The 12,041-nt window shown below is 48.5% G+C and overlaps 1 protein-coding gene across 9 annotated transcripts in view; it reads right to left on the bottom strand.

Moving 5' to 3' along the window:
- Positions 1 to 12,041, bottom strand: part of LOC102558349 (poly(rC)-binding protein 3) — a 929,340-nt gene that overhangs the window by 755,460 nt on the left and 161,839 nt on the right. The window lies entirely within an intron of this gene.

Genomic DNA, 12,041 nt, shown 5'->3' with positions numbered 1-12,041 from the left:
CAGCCCTGGCACCACAGCTGGTGGCAGCCAGGTCTGTATGGGATGGGATGCAATGCAGTGTGCTGAGTAGCCATCCCACCCACGTGCTGTGGCAGCAGAAACTCATTACACCAGGTGGGTGGGTGGGTAGACTAGCTTACTCAGCACACTGCATCATGCCCCATCCCACGAGGGCCTGGCTGCTGGCAGCTGTAGTGCCAGGAATGCACAGTTGCAGCACCAACAGGAAGCTAGGTGCAGGAAGGGTGATGGGAGGGAATGGGGGTGGATGAATCTGTGCACTGTGCTGCATGGCCTAGCCCTGGCTGCAGCAGAGTGGAGCAGAGCGAGGAGGGGCACAGCCCTCCCTTCTCGGGCTCCTGGCAGCACCTGGCAGGCTGGATAGGATCAATTAGTGGGCTGGATTTGGCCTGCATGGTGTATTTAGCCTACACCTGGATGTTAGAAACTTTGGTGCAATTCCAATCTCTGCCTGAAAGTATCCCAGCCCCTCCCTCTCTGGAGAGAAACTGAACCATCGAGCCATAAAGCAGGGGTTGTCAACCAGGGGTATGCATACCCCTGGGGGTACTTTGAAAGGTCCCAGGGGGTACGCAAGGATGGAGCACTGCCACCCCGTACCACTACCTCACAGGAGCAGAGCTGGGGCAGAGCGAGGACAGGGCCACACAGATGCTGCGCTGCCACCGCTCTGCCCCTCGCCACACCCCAATTTGGCAGCTACCTCCCCCCCCCCCCCCCCGGCTGGAGTTACACTTATTAAAAAGGGGGCCACCAGGGGTACACTTATTTTAAAAGGTTGAAAATCCCTGCCATAGAGCATTCCAGGGCAGGTTTTTTTCACTCTTCCCTGTTGATGCTGTTCCTTTTCACATGGAATACTTAAACCTTCACTGAGACACCAAGAGACAATACAAATCTCTAGCCCAATAGTTAGGTCACTCACCCTGGCTCCAGTCTCTGTTACAACAGAATCCTTCAGATGTATAAAATCAGCAACAGGACTGAGATCGGCTCCAAATAGAACGCTTTAGTCAAAACATTTAGAGAGGGAGGATGCTGTTTCCAGTCCATGCTCTGAAACAGGCAGAGCATAGATTTGAATGTGGGTCACTCACTCTGGCACTGTGAGTATTTATAGATTCCATGCAGAGTGAAAAACATCACCAGGAGAGACTTGAGGGCTTTGTTACACTTTGCACTTTGAGCTGCTCAGATGCTGATTAGTGTTAGTGTTAGCTCAAGTTTGGAACAGTCACATCTTAAGGCTAAAAACCTTCTCTGCTCCAACCTGCACAGCTGTGATTTGCCATTAGAGAGTTGATGAACAGGGGCCTGACTAAGAGCTACAGATGTTAACTTGCTACTACAGGGCTGGTGAGCCAGGGTAGGCTTCTATCCCTGCTCTAGATGAGGGGAAGGGGGTGAGAGATGGGTTGGGGGAGGAGGGGGTCAGGAACATGAAGCTGGGAGGCAGGGAGTTAATGGGATGGGGTCAGTAATGAAATGGGAGGTGGAAGGTAAATGAGGGTGGAGGAAGAAGTGTGGTGGAATGAAGGAAGTCAGCTGATGAAGGATAACATAAAAACAAAAAGAAGAAGAATTTAAAAAGAAATAATTAGGAAATAAATGAAAGAAGGTCTCATGTTTTAATAAATTGGGAATTAGGATTCAGTTGTGGGGGTACAGATCATGCTTCCTGGGGTGACTGGGAGGTGGAAGTGGTGAGGGAAGGTGCTTTTAGGGGAGCTACTGATTCTGCCCCAACTCAGAGGGGCCAGATCCAGCCCCCTACTTTGTTTCCCTCCCCACACCCAGCAACATCCTACTCCTGGACCCTTTGTGCCCTGCAACCTGGCTAGTTGGCATGTGCTCTACAGGCTGTTTGCATGGGACTGCACCCCTGGGTGTGTGGAGGTCACACCCCTGGGGGCAGAAGGGGGAGCTGGCTTGGTGCCAGAACCAGCCTTAAGGCAATAGAGTTGAGGGTGTGGAAAGTTTGTCCACAGAGAACAGGGGTTAAGAGTTCCAGGGGCCACCTAAAATTAATGTATAACAAGGACCTGAGAGCCCTCCATCTCAGAATAGCTTATAGCCTGGTGATTAGGTCCTGCCTGGAGGAAGAAGATGTGGGGAGGAGGGAAATGAGCCTTGCTATCCCATAGCTTGAGCAAGTGCCTCAGCCAGCAAGATACTGGGTAGCTGGTAAACCATCACCCAAGATTTTGTGAATTTAGCTCCAATTTTCTGAACACCTAAAACTATTTGGTAAATTTGAAAACAGATTTGAGATGACTCAAGTAACAATTTTCCCTAAATAAACTACCTGCATTAAAGTCACTTAGTTTTAATGTCAGTTGAAGCCAATGTACAGACTGCTAATGGGAGAAATTGGGGGTACAGTTTGCCTTGAAGTCACTGTGGCAAGAACAGTATTTGCATGGACAGCCTTTATTCTTGGTTCTCTTGGGCTACTCAAATGACCCAAAGTAGCTTACCAGAAAAGACCTTACACTGTCCCTTCAAAGCTGGTTACCAGCCTAGAACCTGCAAAAAGTGGCGGTTACATAAAAAATGGATATACCATACAGGTAGCATCACTCCAACACTTAATATTCTTTGCCGCTATCTTACATCTGACCACCAACAAGCTTCCAGCAGGGGTGAAGCTAAACTACCAAATGGATGGTAAACTGTTTAACTTCAGCTGACTCTGACCCAAAACCAGGACCACTTTGACCACAATCATTGAACTACAGTAGTCTGATGATGCTGTAGTGTGCGCTCACTTCAAAGCTCACCTTCAGGCAATAATCAACATCTTTACCAAGGCATACAAGAAAATGGGACTGATGCTTAATATTTGGAAGACTAAAGTCCTCCACCAACAAGCTCCTAATGAACAGTCCCCAGCTCCATTAATCCAGATCCATGATGAGACTCTGGAGAACATTGTTTCCTGTACCTCAGAATCCATCTCTTGCAGAAGGCTGACATCAACAAAGAAATCCAACATTGCCTCAAATGTGCAACCGCAGTCTTTGGACACGTGAAGAAACAGGCTTTTGAAGACTGTGACATCAGATCCCAAACCAAGCTCAAGGTTTGTCAAGCAGTCCTGATCCCCACCTTACTGTACAGGCAGAGCTGAGTCACAGACAATGTACAGGAGACATCTAAAGTTGTTGGAGAAGTACCATCAATGCTGCCTGCGGAAGATCCTCAGAATCCAGTGGGAAGAGAGATGCACCAATGTTAGCGTCCTCCTGCAAGCAAACACCATGAGAATTGAGGCAATGATCATCCGGCATCAACTTTGTTTGGCTGGCCATGTCATCCAGATGTCCAACTCCAGACTTCTGAAGCAAGTTTTATTCTCTCAGCCCAGCCGAGGCATATGCTCAAGAGGAGGGCAGAGAAAGTGCTTCAGGGATGTCCTCAAGGCCAACTTAAAAAAATGCAACATTGATGTCAACTCATGACAGACTATTGCTCAGGACTGCCCCAGTGGAGGAAGAGTCTACTGCAGGGATCCCAGTACTTTAAAACCTCATTACAACAACAGGAGATGGAAGGGGAGGAGGAAACCCTTGGGCAAGAAGAAACACCACGTTCTTCACACTCCGAACAGATCAAGAGATCCACGAGGACCCAGAGGAGAAGGCGACGAGTGCTCGTCATAGGCGACTCCATCCTGAGAGGTATGGAAGGACCCATCTGTCGCCAGGACCCCTCGGCACGAGAGGTATGCTGCCTCCCTGAAGCAAAGATTCGGGATGTGACGGAGGTAATCCAGGCCAGGATCAAGCCCACCAATTACTACCCCATGGTCCTAGTCCATGTGGGTACGTGGCCAGGAGAACCCCCGATCACCTGATGGCGGACTACAGTGCTCTGGGTGGCGTGCTGAAGGAGTTCGGTGCACAGGTGGTTTTCTCTTCCATCCTACCAGTGACCGGACGAGGAAGACAGCAGGAGAACTGCATCTGAAAAACCAACTGGCGGCTTCGGCAGTGGTGTCTCGAGGCAGGCTTCGGTTTCCTGGACAATGACCCACACATCACGACGAGGGACATGCTCAGCTGGGATGGGCTTCACCTGTCCCCCAAAGGTAAGCGTGTGTTTTCTACTAGGTTGGCGGATCTCCTCCGGCGGGCTTTAAACTAGGCTCGTCAGGGGGAGGGGAGTACGAGGGCAGGGGAAGCTGTGGACCACCAAACCATGTGGCACCCACAAGGACAGCCCAGCCTGAAGAAGGAGAACATTGGAAACCTGAAAGCCATGGGGAGACCAGCACTACAGAACAGGTAAGAAACAAGAAGGTAAGAATCAAAGGGCCCCTTGGGACTCGGAGTGGGGGGGCAGCAAAGGCACCAGTCGCAGGGCTCAAGTGCCTATATACTAATGCCAGGAGCATGGGGAACAAGCAGGATGAACTAGCGCTCCTGCTTGCACTAAACACCTATGACTTCGTGGGGCTAACAGAGACCTGGTGGGATTCATCCCATGACTGGGCGGTACATATTGAGGGCTACAGATTGTACAGAAAGGACAGGTCGGGGAAGAAAGGGGGGGGGGGTTGCACTTTATGTCAGTGAGCAATATACATCAACCCTCATCAAGACAGAATCCAAGGTTGAGGAAGTAGAAGGATTGTGGGTTAGGCTACATGGGGGGCAAGGAGAAAGGGATTTGGTGGTAGGGGTCTGCTACAGACCCCCACACCAAGGGGAAGAAATAGATGCAGGGCTCCTGAGGCAACTCTCAGAGACCATAAAAGCTAAAGAGGCGGTAATCATGGGGGACCTAAACTACCCGGACATCTGCTGGGAGATGCAGACAGCAAGGTCCCATCGCTCACGCAGGTTTCTAACCTGTGTACAGGACCTCCACCTGACACAGGAGGTACACAGTCCCACTAGGGGGAATGCCATAGTGGATCTGGTATTGGCAATGGGGGATGACATGATAGGGGACCTCCAGATCGGTAGCCATTTGGGAGACAGTGATCACCTAATAATAGAATTCAAAATAAGACGGCGAGTGGGTAAGGTAACTAGTAGGGTGAAAGTGCTAGACTTTAGGAAAGCTGATCTCAATGCACTCAGGCGATTAGTCAAGGACGCACTGCAGAGTAGGAGTTTTGAAGGGATGGGAGCCCAAGAAGGGTGGCTGTGCCTTAAGGAAACGATCCTTCGGGCACAAAGCAAGACGATCCCCGAGCGAGGCAAAAAAGGGAAAGGGGCCAGGAGGCTTCCATGGCTGACCAGAGAAATCCAGGGCAGCCTAAGGGACAAAAGGGGAGCACATAAAAAGTGGAAACAGGGTGAGATCACTAAAGATGAATATACCTCCTCTGCTCGTGCTTGTAGGGAGGCAGTTAGGCGGGCCAAAGCTACCATGGAGCTGAGGATGGCAACCCAAGTAAAAGACAACAAGAAATTGTTTTTTAGATATATTGGGAGTAAAAGGAAGGCCCAGGGAGGAATAGGACCCCTGCTAAATGGGCAGAAACAATTGGTGACAGATAGGGGGGACAAGGCTGAACTCCTCAACGAGTTCTTTGCCTCAGTGTTCCTAAGTGAGGGACATGACAAGTCTCTCACTGGGGTTGTAGAGAGGCAGCAGCAAGGCGCCAGACTTCCATACATAGATCCTGAGGTGGTGCAGAGTCACTTGGAAGAACTGGATGCCTTTAAGTCGGCAGGCCCGGATGAGCTCCATCCGAGGGTGCTGAAGGCACTGGCCGACATCATTGCAGAGCCACTGGCAGGAATATTCGAACACTCGTGGCGCACGGGCCAAGTCCCGGAGGACTGGAAAAGGGCTAACGTGGTCCCCATTTTCAAAAAGGGGAGGAAGGAGGACCCGGGCAACTATAGGCCAGTCAGTCTCACCTCCATCCTTGGTAAAGTCTTTGAAAAAATTATCAAGGCTCACATTTGTGAGAGCCTGGCAGGGCAAATTATGCTGAGGGGAAACCAGCATGGGTTTGTGGCGGGCAGATCGTGCCTGACCAATCTAGTCTCTTTCTATGACCAGGTTACAAAATGTCTGGACGCAGGAGGAGGGGTGGATGTCGTATACTTAGACTTCAGGAAGGCCTTCGATACGGTATCCCACCCCATACTGGTGAACAAGTTAAGAGGCTGTGATGTGGATGACTACACAGTCCCGTGGGTGGTGAATTGGCTAGAGGGTCGCACCCAAAGAGTCGTGGTGGATGGGTCGGTCTCGACCTGGAAGGGTGTGGGCAGTGGGGTCCTGCAGGGCTCGGTCCTTGGACCGATACTCTTTAATGTCTTCATCAGCGACTTGGACGAGGGAGTCAAATGTACTCTGTCCAAGTTTGCAGATGACACAAAGCTATGGGGAGAAGTGGACATGCCGGAGGGCAGGGAACAGCTGCAGGCAGACCTGGATAGGTTGCACAAGTGGGCAGAAAACAACAGAATGCAGTTCAACAAGGAGAAATGCAAAGTGCTGCACTTAGGGAGGAAAAATGTCCAGCACACCTACAGCCTAGGGAATGACCTGCTGGGTGGCACAGAGGTGGAAAGGGATCTTGGAGTCCTAGTGGACTCCAAGATGAACATGAGCCGGCAGTGTGACGAAGCCATCAGAAAAGCCAATGGCACTTTATCGTGCATCAGTAGATGCATGACGAATAGGTCCAGGGAGGTGATACTTCCCCCCTATAGGGCGCTGGTCAGACCGCAGTTGGAGTACTGCGTGCAATTCTGGGTGCCACACTTCAAGAAGGATGCGGATAACCTGGAGAGGGTCCAGAGAAGGGCAACTCGTATGGTCAAGGGCCTGCAGACCAAGCCCTACGAGGAGAGACTAGAGAAACTGGACCTTTTCAGCCTCCACAAGAGAAGGTTGAGAGGCGACCTTGTGGCTGCCTTTAAATTCATCACGGGGGCACAGAAGGGAATTGGTGAGTATTTATTCACCAAGACGCCCCCGGGGGTTACAAGAAACAATGGCCACAAGCTAGCAGAGAGCAGATTTAGACTGGACATTAGGAAGAACTTCTTCACAGTTCGAGTGGCCAAGGTCTGGAACGGGCTCCCAAGGGAGGTGGTGCTCTCCCCTACCCTGGGGGTCTTCAAGAGGAGGTTAGACGAGTATCTAGCTGGGGTCATCTAGACCCAGCACTCTTTCCTGCTTATGCAGGGGGTCGGACTCGATGATCTATTGAGGTCCCTTCCGACCCTAACATCTATGAATCTAGGAGATGGAAAAGTGGGAGCAGCGTGCTGTGGACGAAATAAAAAATCAGCCCTATCCACCCAACACGGAAACACATCTGAGCTGCAGCTGACTCTATTGATCCCAGATAGGCCTCATTAGTGATCTTTGGACACACAGATAAGACAATCATGGAAGACAATTAGGGATGTGTGATGCTTCAGTTGCTGATTCTATTCAGCAGAGATTTGGCCTGATTTGGTGGCTGAATCTCCAAATCTGAATTGAATCAGGAGACCCATTAATCTCTCTGAATCAAATCAGAACCCTCTGAATTGATTCAGAGAGATTCAGAAAGATTTGATGATCGGATATAGACACAGCTTAAAATGTTTTTTCTACATACCTCAAGGTACCAGGTGGCTTGTGAATGCTGAGATGCTGGGCTGGATGGAGCATCCCGTGGGAGCACAGGGTGGGGTCCCCAGTGTGTTCAGCAGTGGACCTGGAAGTGGACCAGAACCACTTCTGGTCTACTTCTGGGTGTGCCAGGGAGCGTGTGGTGGGGGGGGCGGGGGAGGGATCTCCCCCCCCGCCCCCCTGGCTTGGCAACTGGTGCCTCCTGGGTCTGGGGGGGTCAACCGGGGTCCCCCCATGGCCAATCACTGAGCCAGGAGGTCGGGGGGGGGGGTGTCCCCTGCATGCTTTGTGGCAGACCTGGAAGTGGACTTGACCTGAAAGTGGACCTGGTACACTTCTGGGATCGCTGCTGAGCATGCAGCCCCCCCCCCCCCACCAATGCTCCTGTGGGATGCTCCATTCGCCCCAGCATCTCAGCGTTCATGATCCGCACTTGGTACCTCAAGGTTTGTAGAAAAAACATTTAAAGCTGTGTCTATGGCCTAATTGCTGATTCTCTGAATCAGCATTGAATCTTCAGATTCAGATTCAGCTGCATCAAATTGGGGCAGTGATCTGAATCACCAAATCAAATCACTGTCCCCAATTTGGGCTCAATCTGAATCTGAATCGAATACAGCCCATTTTGCACACCCCTAAAAACAATCAGCCTTGATTGTGAGGGACTGCAGAAGAAAAGGGAAGAAAGTAAACATTACAGGGAAAGGACTGGTGAAACCTCACTTGTAAAATGCCATCAAGCATCTCTTGGAACTGCATGAGGTGAACAGAGAATTCCTAAATGAACATGTCGAGATTGTTCAGATGTTGAAAAGAAGCAGAATTGTGGATGTTAGACGAGTTCTTCGTCACTAGTTACAATATAGAGTTATTAATGCCCTCCCCCAGTCTTGTATATTTGACAGTGATTAAAACCCTGCTAATATTTCTTCATTTTGTTTTCTCCAGAGACAGAATTAAAAGCATTTCCTCTCAACAATAGGCTACAGGCAGCAGACTGCTTGACGCCAGAGCTCCTCAGCAGATCAATACATTGGGTACATGTATAAATCAGTTAGGTGGATTTAAAATACCTTGCAGCAGCCAAGTCCTGGATAGAAAGTAGTTGCAGAAAAAGAAAACCAACCAAACTAGGAGCTGTTTACACAGATTTAATGCTCAACTGGCTCCCCGGAGAATCTCAGAATCCTAATGGAGAGCCCTATTAAGATAATTTTGGGTCACGATTTAATGTTTTGTTCTTAAAAGTGTTGGTGACTTTGGAGTAAGGACAAACTGGCTGGAATCAAGTGTTGTTCAGATAAGCATTGCAAGGTTTCCTTACATATCTACTCATGCCTCCAAGCAGTGGGTTAACTGCCTTCACAAAACTGTGGAGACAAAAAGTGTTTCCATTTATCCTCTAGTTTCCCAACAGCATCACAAAGTTTTCTCTCTCTCAGCACCAGGAAGATGCTCAGAACATACTTGGATGCTGCTTATATTAGTTTGGTTTTCTTCACAGCCCTTCCTCTGCTTCTCTACACCTTCCCAGAAGCAATATTTAAACAAGCTCTTTCTCCTCCCTCTGATGATCCTATAGTCTACTCTCTATCCCGTCTAGATCCCCATTCCCTGCCCCCTCTTCTCCTCCAGAGCAGGAACTAGAAGCAGTGTCCTCCCTTTCACTCTGTGCTATATTCAAGGGAGGTATCACTACTCTGTTCTCTATCCTTCCCTATTTTAATCATTAAATTATGTCTTCATCCATAGTTTCCCCTTTCTTCCTTCAGTGTTCTCTTCATTGGCCTCCAAGCACTTCTACATTCTCCATCTTCAGTATCTTTTCTTTTCCCAAACCTTCTCTTCACACTGATTCTTCTTCCTTCTGCAAATTAGTCAGGCCCTCTTCTTCCACACATTCCTGTTTCTTTGTGTCACTTCTCATTTTCCAAGTAGTTCTCCCTTCAAGCTCTCCTCATTCATTTTTCTACCGAAGTCCCAAGATCTTCTCCTACCACCCTCCTTCAAAATTCTCTCCAGACTTCTCTATTCCTTCCAAATCTCGCCATCACAAATCACATATACATTACTCTCTACCTAACTGTCTAAACTTTCATCTCTTCATGTGCATCTACATATGCAATTAACACGTACCAATATACTGGTATGTCAATTGCTCCCAAGCACAGCATCTTCATATGCATCAGAGACCACAGCTGTTTGAGCCAGGGCAAAGCAGCCCTGGGCTGGCAGAGGGCCTGCTCTTGGCTCTGGGTCATGGTGTCAGAAGGCAAAAGGGCTGGCTGGGGCATGGGGGTGCTATAGTGCGAGGCTAGCCACCAGGCAGTCCCCACACTGTAGCATCCTTGTGCCCCAGCCAGCCCCAGTCACCAGAGAGGACCTGAGCAGGGTGCAGGGCCCAGGACCAATCAGCCTGTGCGGGGCCCCGCCCCCGCCCCCGGATGCAATGAATCTGGCAGTGGATTTGGTGGCGAGGTGCGGGGGTGCTAAGTAGCCGGACACACCAGATTTGGCAGAGGATTCGGCGGCAGGGGGACCAATGGCAGCACAGAATCACCACGGCTGCACCACCTGGCTCCGCAGGGGGCACCAGAGTGTGGAGCCCGGGGTGGTCGCCCCAATTCACTCCCCCTCCTAGGAACAGCCTTGCCGGTCACTATCTACATGTGCGTGGCAGCACACTAAATGACCCCACTGTAGGATAGTATTTGTCTTGGAGAGTACTATCCTACAGCAGAGTTAATTTACTGCTCCCTAATAGGGGCACATGTGTAGATGGTAATGCTTTACTGCAAAGCTAATTCATCAGCTCTGCAGTAAAACGCAAGTGTAGATGCATGCATCTTCTCTCTCCTATCCTCCCACCCTGCTCCATTAAATCCACAAGAATTATCTCCATTCCTCCATCTTCAGAAAATGTCCCAAAACAGTCTCTCCAGTGAAGCAAGTGGTCCCTGGTACAATGGCTGCCAGCCTTTTCACTCCTAAAATCCATCTGTCATGCATATGCAGTTACATGGAGACACAAGTGTAAATCAAGTATGCTACTGCTAAAGAATGACTTAATTGCTCTTTGAAAACTGCTGTATAATTGTACCGGACAACTTAATTTTTAAGACAAATACATCTTGCTTAACAATCATTGCTTTTCATTAAAAAGGTAACTTTAAAAACTCCAGCCCAATATATAATATTGGCAGTTTGAAACAACAGCTGAAGGAATATTTTCCTTTGATCAGTATGGTGTTAGTTCTGAAGCCAAATGATAGTAACTGGTTATCCATATTGTTATTGATTTTGCTGTTGACCATTCTTGAAAACTATCATACCAATATGGTCACACTCATACTTTCATATAAATAGATGAGAGCAACTAGTTGTTGCTGGTTTATAGGGAATGAGAAATTCAGTCCTTCTCAGTTTTAGTCACTTCAATTCATATAAAACAGAAAATTAATTTCTTCTTTAATATCTTAAGTGCAAAATCCCCCAACAACCTCCAGAGCTTTCCTTTATGCCAAAAGTACTGGCCACTTCTCAGCTTTTTTAGGAAAGCTTCACACTTCACCCTTCTGGGCTTAATTTATATACTTTCCCCTACACAAAAATGGAAAACTGAGAAGCTAGTGGTAGTACAAAATTGAATTCAGTAATAAGATGACAAGGGCTACTCCACAGACTGTGCTATGTATATTCATATTTATTTCACCATGTGATTCCATTTTTAATGTGGCTCATTCAATTACAGAAACTCCCCTCTGAAGTACTAAAGAACTGAAAACACTAGGAGCTTTTTCTTGGGTTCTAGGGTGGTCTTACTCCTAAAATCCTTGGGATCGGTACCTCTAAGTTCACAGGCAGGTGGGAATTAGCACTGTATCTGGCAGAGAATTTTGGGGGGTGGGCAGTAGATCAGGAAGAAGTTAAAGTGGTCACAGATAACCACCCTTCTTTGCATGAAAGTTGATTGATATGGAAGTGACTGTGTGCTTGAATAGCTAATGGACAGTAATAGACATTTTACTGTGATCCTTGCATCTTTTTAGGTGACCAAGAACTCTGTGCCTTTGAAAAGTCATTTGTACAATGAATACACCAATACCTCCTTCAAACAGAAGGTATTTCAAGTCCTATAAAGGGTGCAGTGACAGAAAGTGCTATAGGTACTTTCATGTGCCTAAACAAGAAAAGGCTCTCATTCACTGCCACGATATTTGTGGGTACGTCGACATGCCAGGCCCAGAAGCACTTTCCTTCTCAGCAGGGTAAATGAACTGAGTTCCATGTTGCTATGGCTAGGCTATGACGAGCTAGGGGGTTAAATTCTACCTAGCATACTTGTACATTATGTTGGAGTGACTTCTGTGAATGTAGTATAGGGATGACCTCTGCAGTTTGAAGTTCCTATGATGAAAATGTTAATG

This window comes from Alligator mississippiensis, chromosome 5 (genome assembly GCF_030867095.1).
Source record: "Alligator mississippiensis isolate rAllMis1 chromosome 5, rAllMis1, whole genome shotgun sequence".
Taxonomy (NCBI): Eukaryota; Metazoa; Chordata; order Crocodylia; family Alligatoridae; genus Alligator; species Alligator mississippiensis.
Note: the sequence above shows the minus strand (reverse complement) of the source record. Positions and strands in the feature narration are given on the sequence as shown.